Genomic DNA, 13,485 nt, shown 5'->3' on the forward strand with positions numbered 1-13,485 from the left:
TAGATAATCTGCTATAGTGTTTTAAAATAAAATCAATCATTACTAAATGCTTACTTACCAGTAAACAAAATGCAAGCAATACAATAAGGAGGAACAAACACTTAGGGACCAATTACAGAGACTCTCTATTGACCTGGTTCAGAGTAGTCACGCAATAAATTCAATGCTGGAATCATTATGTTATTATTAGTTTTGTTGTTAATAGCAAAATAAAAATGTTTCCATCTCAAGGAATTATATTCTACAGTCACAAAACATAATCAAATAAGGCAATAACATAACAATAATTAAAGAAAAAAAACAATAAAAACTTTTCATGAGGGTTAACATTACTTGTGAAATATAAATGAAAGGTGATGTGACTTTAGAAAAAATTTAGAAGTGAAACACCTCCAGGCAATAACAGTGCTCATGCAAGTTCAGATGGAAGCCTGCAGACCAACTTCAAGAACAGTTATCCCAGAGTTAGGAAGCTGTATGTCAATCTCTGCCTGATCCTGTCCTAGGTGCCAGGAAGCTAGGAACAGATAAGCCAAGACTTTGCCCTTAAAAACTTCAGTCTAATAAATAAAATAATTTCTGATGGTCCCACACAGCCTGGCAAGAAGTTAAAACTGGTGACATGTCAGAAAGAAGAGAAGTCAGAAGCAGGCTTTGAGAGGTCTTGAATACCAGAAGAGTCAGGCAAGCATATAGAGTTGTCTATAAATCTAATAGATATTTTTAATTGGATGGGTTTAGGTTACGGTTTTCTCTATTTTTTTCTAATTACAATGGGTTTATACATTAAACTTATTAACCAAGTGAAGTTATTTATTATTTTCTGAAGTATTCATGGGCAACTATTACAGCTATTATATGTTAATCATAAAAAACTACATGGCTCTGAAATAGCTTACATACTAAATAAGGAGGTAAGTAAGTTTACAAAAAAAAGTTGGCAAATGTAATTTGAAAACTTGCAATGCAGCGGAGGACCTTAGGGTGAGTTAAAGCATAGCTTCAGGGAAAATACAGTCCTGCAGTTTCAAAGTGTTCAACACACCTAGTGGGGCATGTAGGAATACACAAGGCTTGCTTCATTTTGGACTTGGTCTACCTAACCACTTGATGTCTAATAGCACACCTGAAATGTTCCAAAAACACTCTTTTAATGAATGAATGAAATCAACAACACCCACACAAAAAACAGGTTGAACTCTGAGGATACTATGTTTGACTCAGCGGGGTCTCTTGGAGACTCCTGTGAGGGGCACGGACCACCTTATGATGGCGGGAAGGTTGCAATGACTACAACACAGAATACGCAGTGGCCTTCTCCTGGTGCTTTATAAACTGAACTCAAGAAGGAAGGTTGTGAGGCTAACAGTCCTTGACAAGCATTCCAAGTCTGCACCTTCTGAAAACGTGGGGAGTCAGTCAGGCAATAATGCTGACATGGTGAGACAATTCAGCTGCTGCAAACCACCAAACTGTTGGGAGTTAAATGCGGTTCTCCCCGGTGACCTGCCACTTCCATGAAATGGCACTGGTGAGACAGCCAGTCAGGGTGGGAGATAGAATGGCAATCAATCAGCCTAGGACTCGAGAAGAAGGACGATTTTTATTTGATTGTACAGAAAGTAATTAAACCCTTCTCAGTAGGAGAATATCTCCCAGCGGACAAATAATCCAATAATGTACATAGTCCAGGAGCTTTGCCTGAAATACATTGTTAATATAATTTCCAAATAGTATTTGCTTTTTTAAAGTGTTCTTGTTTATTTGGATTACTCAAGTGTGGTTTTGGCTTTTTTTCTAGATTGTGGTCATTTAGTTTCTTATTCACATTTTTCCCCCTTCTTTTCAGACAAAATCCACCTGTGTGGATGCCACAGACAAAGAGGAGTGAGCATACAAAAGAATTCTGTAGACCATCTCTGGATTAGGGGGTGTGTGTGTCCGCTGGTGCGTGGTTACTGAGGAGGAACAAACCAAGTACCTTAAACTGGCAACAATGAGTACCTAGAGATATAACTCAGAGTTACACTGAGAGTATAAAACATATTAGTTCTTGGAAAATCCAGGGGGGAATGTTAATACTTAGTTGTTCATGTTTTTTATATACTATACTAATGTTATAAAAAAAAGGTTCATGTGAATGTTATAAAAATCTTTATTTTAAATTTGCACCCATCTTTATTTTCTCATAGTAAAGTCTCAAAATGAAATGTGTTACTTAAGAGTTGAATAACTGATTTTTTATTGGACACCATTTTGCAGAGCATACCCTTTCCCTGCCCTCTACTTTTGTATTTACGTTTTTGTACGTGCATGACAGTTTTACATCGTTGTGGGGTTAACCTGACATACTCATGAGTGCGTGTAACGCTTGTATCCACTTGGACCCCCACTTGTATCCACTTGGATCCCCTCTTCACCCCTCCTTCTGAGCCCCCATCTCTATTCTCCTGGAATTGGTTCATCACAGTTATATATAAAGGTGGAGACACTGACATGTTCCTACGTGCACCTCACGTCGATTCCATCCCACGGTTCCTCCACCCTTTTCCTCTTTTCCACTGTTCTCTCTTCTATTTCATGAGATCCCTCTTTTTTAAAAAAATTACTTATTTCTTTATAATTTCTACACATCAAAGAAAACATTCAACCCTTAATTTTCTGAGTCTGGCTTACTTGATTAGCATAATTTTCTTCAATTTCATCCATTTACCAGTGAATTACATAACTTTATACTTCTTAAGGGCTCCATGAAACTCCACTGTGTATGAATACCACATTTTCTTTATCCATTCATCTGTTGTAGAACAAGTAGGTTCCAGAGCTTATCTATTGAGAGTTTTGTTGCTCTGAACTTCAGTATACATGTGTCACTATAGGGTGCTGACATCAGTTCTTCGTGCGTCCATTCCTAGTCTTTGGAGGAATCTCCATGCCACTTTCCTTAGTGGTTGTTTTAATTCACAGTCCTACTGACAATGCACGGATACACCTTTGTCTCACATTCTTGCCGCCAATGATTGTGATTTGTATTCTTTTTTTTTATTTCTTACATACATGGCAATAGTGGAGTGCATTACACTCATAATTATCCATTCACAGCACAATTTTTCGTAACTCTGTATATAGAGTATGTGATTTGTATTCTTGATGGCTGCCTAACTCACTCTCAGTGTACACTTACCTTTTCCTGTTTGCCAAGGATGTTGAGCATTTTTTCATACATTTGGTCACCATTTACTTTTCCTCTTCTGAGAAATGTTTATTTAGTTCATTTCCCCACTTATTGATTGGGTTGTTTGTGGTTTTGCTGTTAAGATTTTTGAGTTGTCCGTGTAATCTGGATATTAATGTCCATTTTGAATAGTGGCTGGTAAAGATTTTCTTCCGTTGTTTTACTCAGCTTTTTCTCTGCTGTGACCAAAAGACTTGACAAGAGCACTTGTGGGGAGGAGAAGCTGATTTGGAGGCTCATGGTCTCAGGAGGTCACAGTCCCTAGAAGGCCAACTCCATCCCTCGGGGCCTGAGATGAAGCAGGACGTGAGGGCAGGAGGATGTGGGAAAGGAAAGCATCTGAGAACACAGCCCCAGGAAGGGGAGAGAGAGAGAGAGAGAGAGAGAGAGAGAGAGAGAGAGAGAGAGAGAGAGAGAGAGAGAGATATCTTCATCACAACAAAATACACACCTGATAGGCACACCCCAAGGACCCACCTCCTCCAGCCACGCCTTACCTGCCTTCGGTTATCCCCTATTTAATCCCTATCAGGTTATCAATTCAGTGATTGAGTTAAGGCTCTCATAACCCCATCATTTCACCTCTAAATCTTCTTGCACGGTCTCACACACGAGCCTCTGGGGGACACCACATATCTAAACCATAATGCCTGGTGTGTAGGGTCTCTCTTTATACTTGTTTCTTTTGCTGTGCAAAGTGTTAAATTTGAAGCCACGCCACTTAATGGTTCTTGGTTTTATTTCTTGAGCTTTAGAAAGAGTCTTATTAAGGAAATCAATGCCTGACCCAATATTTCCCAATATTTTGTATCATTGAGCCTGTGCAGTGTTCCGGGTCTACTTCCTGAGTCATGTGTTCATTTTGAATTGACTTCTGTGAGGAGGAAAGATAGGGAACTGACTTTGTTCTTCTACGTATGGATATTTGTTCCCAGCACCATTTGTCAAAAAGGTTAACTTTTCTCTAATGTTTGTGGCACCTTTGTCAAGGATCAGGTGGCTGTGTCTGTGTGAACTTGTGTCTGGGTCTCCTGTGCGGTTCCATTGTTTTCATGTCTGTTTCTGTCCTCATACTGTGAGATATTGGTTCCTCCAGGTTTTTAGTACAGATTTGACATCAGGGGTGCCGATGTCTCCAGCGTCATTCTTGCTAGGGGTTTTATGGCTACTCCAAGCCTTTTCTTTTGCCGATGAACTTTGGGACTATCATTTTTGTTTTTTAAGTTCTGTGAAGAATGTGAGTGGTATTTTTTGATGGGGACTGTATTTAATTTCTATATTGCGTTTGGTAAATAACTGAATTTTCAAATTTGTGCCTAAGGTAACTGTGCCTTCAATTTGTCAATCGCCTCTTTCAAACTGTTCATGTGATGATATCTAAGCACCTAACATGTCCATACAGTTTCTAACAATAAAGTTCTAGAAGAGTAGAAATACTCTAAATAGTTTCAACTATGAAAATAAAATGAACTTCTAGTTTATTCTGAAAATAATAGTGAGCAATGCTAAGCGTGGCTGAAGGAGATCTTTTGGCATGGTCAGAGGACTGTGGGCTGGTCCACAGGAACATCATGCAGCCAGTGGGTCGCACTGAAATAGTCAAAGTTTGGTTCTCCTTTCTCATGCAACAGGCGATTTTTTTTAGTTGCCTTTACTTCTAATCATTCTAAATCTTCAGGTTAGCTGCCATTTTTTTCCCACGGAATCCGTGCAACCCATTATTTGCTGACCAAAATGCTTATTACATAACCTGGAAGAGAGAAGTATTCAAAAGGCTCATTCCATTGCAGATGATTTATTAAATCTGTTCCAATCACAAGGTATTCTTAAAGCCTAGCTGTACTTATAGGACTTTAAGGCTAATTAATTTTTCCTCTCACTTATTTAGTTCAATTCAGTGTTATTTCCATTTACTCAGAAAAAGAGGAAAAATCTAGTGAACTCTTACTTTTCACTTGATATTGGGGGGCCTCCAGCAGGCCAGTGAATCATGTTCTTTTTCTGCTTGTTCATAATAAATTAAGAAATGCAACAAAGACTCCCATATCATGGCCAACACATTAGCTTTACGACTTACAGAGGCCTTGCTGGAGATTGTGGTTCAGTGGTTTGGCAGCAGAAGGACTGCCAACTGAACTGCCAAATGAGGCAGTTATTCTGTGATAATGAGCTATCAGAGAAGGTTCTAGCATCCTGGAGGAAAGAGAAGACAGGCGCTGAGTCGGTGCATGTGTGTGTTCTCTCTCTTCCATGGCCACTGGATAAGGAGGGGAGGGCAGGTTGGCTCTGTACTAAAGAAGCTCCCAGCAGCACTGGGACAAAGCATCCCAGACCAAGGTTTCCCGACCGGAAAGATGAAGAGGGCCCTTTTCCTTCCTGCAAGCAGCTCAGAGCCCATAAACAGTGCAGCCAGGAAAGGAATCGACTGCTTCTGCCCCAGAAAGTGGGCTGGAATTGCCCGAGAGGAGACTGCCCTTGTCTGCTTGTATTTTTAGTGGTTCTACATTTAGTCAGAAACGATGAGGGAATTTCACAAGGGAGAAGCTATTTTCGGCAAGCAAATATTGTTGAGTAATTGCCACACAAGTTTCATCTCTATATAACCCATTTTGTCCCATCATCTGAGATGTGGAGAACCTATAAAAAATTAAATGTTGTATATAATTATATAAGATAAAATAATAGTATAACATGTTGTTTGATTATAACATAATGTTAATATAATAATATGCATGTGGTCTAGATTATGATTTCTAAACTATTTTAATCCGCTTGTTTTGATTTCATTGAAATATTCACAGAATTAAAGCTTGGGACTGAATGGATTAATGCCTGCCCTCCAATTCCTTCTACTCTATGGGTCAACACACAATATATTTATAATGTCAGTCGTTGACATTTACTGAGTGCTGTGTGCTAAAAATTTTATTTAGCTAATATATCTTATCTCTTGTAGTCTTCTAATAACCCCACACAATAGCTATCATTATTATCCTCATAGCACAGATGGATGTGCCTAGGTTGAAATAGGCTATTTTGCTTGAGGATATTACACAGACATTAGATGTTACACTTCAGAAAAGAATCCATGACATCCAGAGGATGAACATGATCATTTTTCAGTCTTGGTGACAAGCATGACTAGGTTTGGTCCACATTCCCTACCTGCCTCCTATAACCAAGCCTCATTGACAGTTTTGGTCGACATTCTGTAAGGTTTCCAATGAGTGCCTTGAAACTGTACCTCGAAAGGAAAACCTCTCACTTATTTATTATTCTTGCTTAGTGAACATTAAGTCCTATATCACTGGTGAAGTCATTCCTGATATTTACTTCTCTTGAAAAATTTTTGCTACCATTTAAATCTTCAGATTAAAATTCTGGTACCTTGTTTTCTTGAACTTGTGTCACCAAGTATATCTATGAACCACACAGCTCCCTTCTCAAGTGAAGAAGTCATTTCTTTTCTGTATTTTTTAAAAATAAAAGCACTCCCCCATTTAATTTGAATTAACTTGTGCTATGAACTCGGGCAGACTACAGAGACCCGTCTGCAGTGTTGAGCTGCGTGATCCCTCCTCCTGGTGTAGATTGAGCATTTGACATCCTATTGTTAGAACGTATGTCCTTGTGCTTTAAGAAGGATGAGCTCCAGGCAAAGACATTCACAATTAACATGAGTACTTTCTTAAATGACTGGACCAAGCCAGGGACTATTCATTCTTTATTTTTCTATCACATAAACTTGGTTTTCCATAAATTTGCCAGACCCATCATATGTGAGCTACCATAGTACATCCTGGGATTACAAAATGATAAATGAAGAAACATAAAAGCACTTCTACAGTAAGCAATAGAAGTTCTGAGAAAGTACAAAGGACATCCGAAAAGTTAAATGAAAACTGGGCAATATTTATGTTTCATTTCTGGTTTTTGGAGAAATGGCAGGGAAATGAAAGCAGGAGGAAAGGGCCAATCGTTACAGACAGGCTGATCTCCAGAGGCAGGAGCCAGGCACCAGGTTCTCATCTGGATCCAGGAGCGGCAGGAGATACTGGAGGGCTGGGAGATGAGCCGGTGACAGGTTCACGGCTGGCAGTGGCATGTCTTAGAAACAGACCTAGCAGAGACAGTGGCCCTGTTTGTTTCTTCTCCATGTTTGTGCCATTTAGAAACTATTTTATCTTTCCAAGATCTTTGCAGACAGTGACAGCAATGGCTTTCCCTTAATCACAGGTTACGTTGAGGGGAGCAGGGTGCATGGAAAGGGCCTGTATTTCCTGCAGCCCGTCCTGGACACATTTCCTGCATACTAGAGAAGGATTTATAAAAACCTGAGTCAGGGAACCAAGTTCCTAACCATCCTCTGCTTAGCAGAACTGCCCCTTCAGCTCATGCTGGACAGAACTATAGGAGTCTTCTTTCCAAAACTCAAGCCTGCTCAGGGAACATCCCTCCTCAGATTGCTTCAACCCCCTCCTCAAACACAAGATGAATTCCATCTTAACTATGTCAACCCACACTGAAATAGGAAGGAAGGGGCCTTGCCTTCTGCTTCCTGTGTATGCCCAGTGTTGGGCCAGACTGGGTCATGGTGTGCTGTCAACTGGACATGGACGAGGAGGGATCGCCCAGCCAGTTCCTGCTCTGGTCTCCAATGGGTACCCCAGCCCTGTGCTCCATCCTCACTCCACTCCTGTGTGGCCCAGTTCACCTCTCCCTGGCCTTTTGCAGGCTTTCTTCCCCCTTTTCTAGATCCTCTTTTGTTTTTCATCTTTACACACTCACCTCCCCTCCCCCCAGTTACACCTCCTGACCCCACCCACTCTTAGAGACGCTGCCGACATGTGACAACCTGCTCCCTAGCAGTTTCTGCACACTTACCTGCAGGGCTGTCCTCGCTGCCCTCAGTAGGTGTTCACATAACACCATCCCTCACAGAAGCCTTTGAGAGGTTTAGAAGCAGGACTGTGTTATTTTTCTTGCATTCTCAACAACAAGCAAATTCTTGGCATAAAACTACTTTTACATAAAAGCTTTTATGAACTGTTATTAAACATGATTAAGAACAATTTTTTGAAAACCTTCTTCTGTTATTGTTTCTTTGTGCCAAAATCTTTTTATAGTACTCCTCTTACAATATGATGATTTGACATGAGGACTTTTATGCTTTTGATCAATAGCAATTATCCTCATTAATAATTCATTAATGTTTTGGTTTGAATGCAGTTTCATAATTGACTTAGCTCATTGATTCTTTTTATCTGTATATTCCTTAGACAGATAGACTGTCTGAGAGTTCCAGAACTCGTGACTTTTCTTTTCTTTCAAGTACTTGTGCCCACCATCTGACTTATTTGAATACCAGTTAACTCATCTGCAAATTAAAGATATAGATAGATTTTATCCTAATCTAATAGTCTAGCCTGAAATTGAAGTAGAGTACATTGCACACACATTATAAAAGCCATGCATGATATGAATTCATGCATACTTTCCTAGTGGTTTTTAACTGAATATTTGCACAAATATTCTGGTGAAATGTGCCAAAGTGACTCGGTTAAAAAAAAAAAAAAACATTTAGTGGTTTACTATCCATTTGTGTTTTCAGTTATGTTACTATGGTGAATCATTTTGTTTAAACAAAAATACAAATAAATTGTCAATAATTGATATTAGTAAAAGAGTCACAGTAATAGAATTTCTAATTTCTGTTGACTACAAGAACAATTCCTTGTTTCTTTTCCAGTGTTTGTAACTTTTTGGTGATAACTTGAGCTATAATTGCTGTATGTGATAGAGATTTAAAAGTTACAGAGAGCCAACTTTGGGGATATGTGAACAATTTCACTTTGCATGTTCTGACAATCTTCTGAAAATGGCGATTTTTTTGTTACGATGAGCTGCAGCATTACGGCTCACTAAGTGGCCTTATTTTAAATCCTATTATTAAATGCAGCATGGGAGATGGAATATGAAGTGGAGTTTGCATGATTTCTAACTGCCTTTCTGATAAAAGCAGCAGGGAGTTATTGAGCAATCCCGTTCTTAAAGTGTATGTTTGCAGGGAAAATAAGACTTCAATCCTGTCTCTCTGTAGGCAACTCTACAGTGGCAAGAGGAATATTTTATCTGTTTCCTCATTACAGGGTGTTTCTTTTTACAGTGTATAGAATTGCACTGTCTTGTAGGATAAGATGTCTCTTACAGTGCACAAAGGACCTAGGTAGCACCCCTTCAGTCTCCTTGGGCCCTTATTTATTTATTTTTTTCCAAGATCACAATTCCCTCTTTGTCATTCTGTGAATGGTGCTGATAATAATACTTCGATATTTTAATATCCTTATGATTGTTTAAATTTTAAATAAGGATATACATCAAATTGAATCTTAGCAAGCATTTTAAGTACTATTGTCTAATCACTAACTTAGTTGTCATTGACTCATTTATCATCATTATTTATTTTAATATGCTTAGTTTGCATCATCAAGTGTATTGGCTAGACTTTAACATTTTGAATAATATTATGAATCCTGCAACATTCACAGACCTTTCTTTTAGGATTCTTAAGGAGCACTGATGGGTAACGAAATGTGTATTGTTCAGGAATGAGGGAGGGCGTGAAATAGGGCTACCTGTTGCTCCTTCCTCTGTGAAAGGACCAAATGGATGCAAGTCTCTGGTCAGAAGCAGCAGTTCTTCCTCCCAAAGATCTATCTGCTAGCTCTGCTTCTACTATCATATCTTATTTTTTTTCTTGTTTTAATGGTGATTTTCTGCAAAGATTAGAACATATAAAGATTCATGCAGCAGAGAGCCATTTGCTAATAACACACATTTAACCACTGTAATTGTCTTTGCATATATTTTCCATCTCTTCTGTCCCTCCTTGTCATACTTCATTTCACCTTTTGCCAGATATTCTGGGTGAATGTGTGTCTGTCCATTTGTGGTTTCACAAATACTTCTGCATATGTGTACGTCTATAAAGAAGATATATTGTTACTGGTCCTTACACAGTAACATATCATTTCCTGGGATTTTTAAAGTATGCTTTTTATTCACTCAACATTATGTACTTAAAGTTAGTTTATTCTGATACAAGTACATTTTATTTACTTATTTTAGTGAATCCACTATTTGACCATACTAAATTTATTTTTCCATTCTTTGATGGAAGAGTGTTTGGATTATTTTCACATACTTGCTTCTAAAAATGACTCTGATTAGAGATTGTGTAGCTGGAAAATGCTTGCACATGATCTAACATCCTCACCTTCTCTTCTATGGCATTTAAACTTTATTTTCAACAAAAATTTTATCTTCACAATGTAGCATCTTGCATATTAATAAATAAGTAAATGAATAATTAATTTCTAAAACCTTACTGGGGGGTAGATAGTAACATTTCTGAACCAAATTGTAAAGTGTTTCACTCTGTGAATGCAAAGATTTTTTTTAAAAGAGAGAGAGAGAGAGACAGAGAGATAATTTTTTAATATTTATTTTTCAGTTTTCGGTGGACACGACATCTTTTTTATTTTATTTTATGTGGTGCTGAGGATCAAACCCAGCGCCCCGCGCATGCCAGGCGAGCACGTTACTGCTTGAGCCACACCCCCAGCCCAGATTTTTTTTTTTAAGTGATCTCTCTTCTTGCTTCATAAATGAATAAAAAGGAGTGAATTTTTTTGAAGTGTAATGGACCAACCTGCACTCCAGCTAATGAGAACTTCTACACAGCATTCCGGAACTGCAGAGACCTCACGGCCCCTCTCCAGCATATGACTCTTTAAATGGTCGCTTCACTGTACTCAGTTTACCTGTGGAAAGGACAAGCAGCTTCTTCTAAGGTTAATATTCTTCCCAGAGAGGAATTATTTGCTCATCTAAACATGATAGGAATTTTGACGTCTGAGAAAGCTAAATAATGTTTAACACCTCCAAAATTACTGTTTTAAGCTATAAAATTTAAAGGTTTAAAATATAGATAAATGACTTTAAAATTGAGTGTTTTTGAAAACTTCAAAATAATCATTAGCTCTCCATATCTTTGAGTTTTACACCATGGATTCAACAAACTAATGAATAAAAATATTTGAAAAAAATTGCATCTGTATTCAATATGTGCAGATTTTTGCCATTATTCCCCCCAAACACAATATAACAACTGTTTCCATAGCATTTGTACTGAATTCAGTAAAATAATTAATGTAGAGAAGATTCAATACATGTGAGAGGAGATGTGTAGTTGTATGCAAATAGGCACATAAAATCTACATTTTATGTAAGTAGCTATTCAAGTTTCTGTGAAGGGCCCTGGAACAATTTTTTCACAGATATCAAATATTTTAGAATACACAATCAATTAAATATCACTTTTAACCATTTTACTTTTCATTTGTGCATGTTTTCTCTCTCAGAATATACAGAACACTGAAGAGTGTCCATAACAGTTATGTATTTATGCCATAGATACATATAGCTTGTATTTATACCTATAAAATAACAAACATTGATGATAGTTAGTTTTGCATGTCGACTGGGCTAACCTAGACCATGTTCCCATTTGTTGGTCCACAAGTCCTGATGCTGTCACAAAGGTATTTCTTATGTGTAATCAGCCTTTAAATCAGTAATGTTAGAAAAGGTAATTACCCTCCAGAATGTGATAGGTCTCATCCAAGAAGTTAGTGGGCTTAAGAGAAAACACTGAGGTTTCCTGAAGCAATTCCAGGAAGCAATTCTGTCTTAAGATTCTGACTCAGAAAGTCGTCCTGAGGGTCCTGTGTGTCTCCAACGCAGGACTGTTCCACGACCCTTCCCCACATCTCCATATTTTTAGCCTGCTGGTCTGCTCCTCAGGGAGGTGACTCCTCTGTCCCAATATCCTATTGCCTCTGATTCTTTGGAGAAATCTGGCCAACAAACTGATGATACATTTAAATACCTGCTTTATAAATGGGGTAAAACTGTTAAGAGTAAAGATATTAAGTGAATATCATTTCACTGAAAAATCTAAAGTACAGTAACTTTGTAACATAACTTTCTAATTAACAAAATTTTGCTCTCTATTTTATTAATCCTTTATGTTTCTGTATGTTTTCATTCCCCCCCCCCACATGATGATATTGAACTGGATTAAATACAGAAAATGCATAAGAATTAAATTGCCTTCTGAATACATTTTATTTAGTTCGGTAAGATGTGAAATTCTTCAGGAAGTCACCCCAAATATAAAAGCAGATAAAATGTTGTTTGTTATTTATAAGGCTGCTTTGATTATTGGACTGATCTCAACTGAAGTTATGTGATGTTATTATCTCTATTTTACTCATGCTGACTCACAACAGGCACTTTGGCAATAGTGTTTCAACGTATTAAAGCAATATCTGCTCTTACATAAAAAAGAAAATTAAAATAACCCAAACTGCGGATTAATGATTGTTCAGGGATTGCAATATGTGTCCTTGACTTCTCCAACCTACTTAGAGTTAACATTATTTCACCTTCCACGCAATGTGGGACTTTCTGCACCAGGCCCTTGTGTCTGTGTCCTGTTCTGTGTGCTCTGTAATCATATGTGATGCAGTTGAATGTGCCAGAAGCCCCATAAAACACCATAATTTTTGTGCTATCTATATATGCTAAGTACACTAAGAAAGGTAGTATTTTTATGTGCACTTACACATTCTCTCTTTTGTATACTTGAAGGGCCAGATTCATTATTTAAGTACAGAATGAAATGCAGTCAGTGTTTTCCCTCTCTTGACTATGATGTCACACTATCTGTGGAATCTGACAATGTCTTAACTCCACCTTCAAACTGCAAGAATATTTTCAGCTCCTACAGAAGTCAATGTTGATAATCATTTTTATTTACTTTCCTTTCAGTAAAGATGTCACTCAATTGTTTTCTGGCCTCCATTCATTAATAGATTAGCTGTCGTTTCTAAGACCTTCTTGAATATACATTTTTTTTCCATCAATTTTGAGAAAATTGTAGACCACATCCTGTCAAATATTCCTTTTTCGGATTTATTTTCTCCCTGGTGGCTCTCTGCTTCTCGGAATAATTCAGGCAGCTTTGTTCGTGATGAACTCTGTCCTGTTTTTCAGCCAGTAAATTGTTGGTTTCCATCAGACTTCTAAGGTCCTTTATAGTGGTTCTCTGGTCCTGCCTTCAGATGTAACGTCTTATAAATGTCTCCGCCCCCACCCAGTTGTAAACTCTCCTCCAGTGTCTGCCT

Source organism: Marmota monax, unplaced genomic scaffold (genome assembly GCF_021218885.2).
Source record: "Marmota monax isolate L192 unplaced genomic scaffold, Marmota_monax_Labrador192_F-V1.1 WCK01_AAM20220418_F8-fsc00060, whole genome shotgun sequence".
Taxonomy (NCBI): domain Eukaryota; kingdom Metazoa; phylum Chordata; class Mammalia; order Rodentia; family Sciuridae; genus Marmota; species Marmota monax.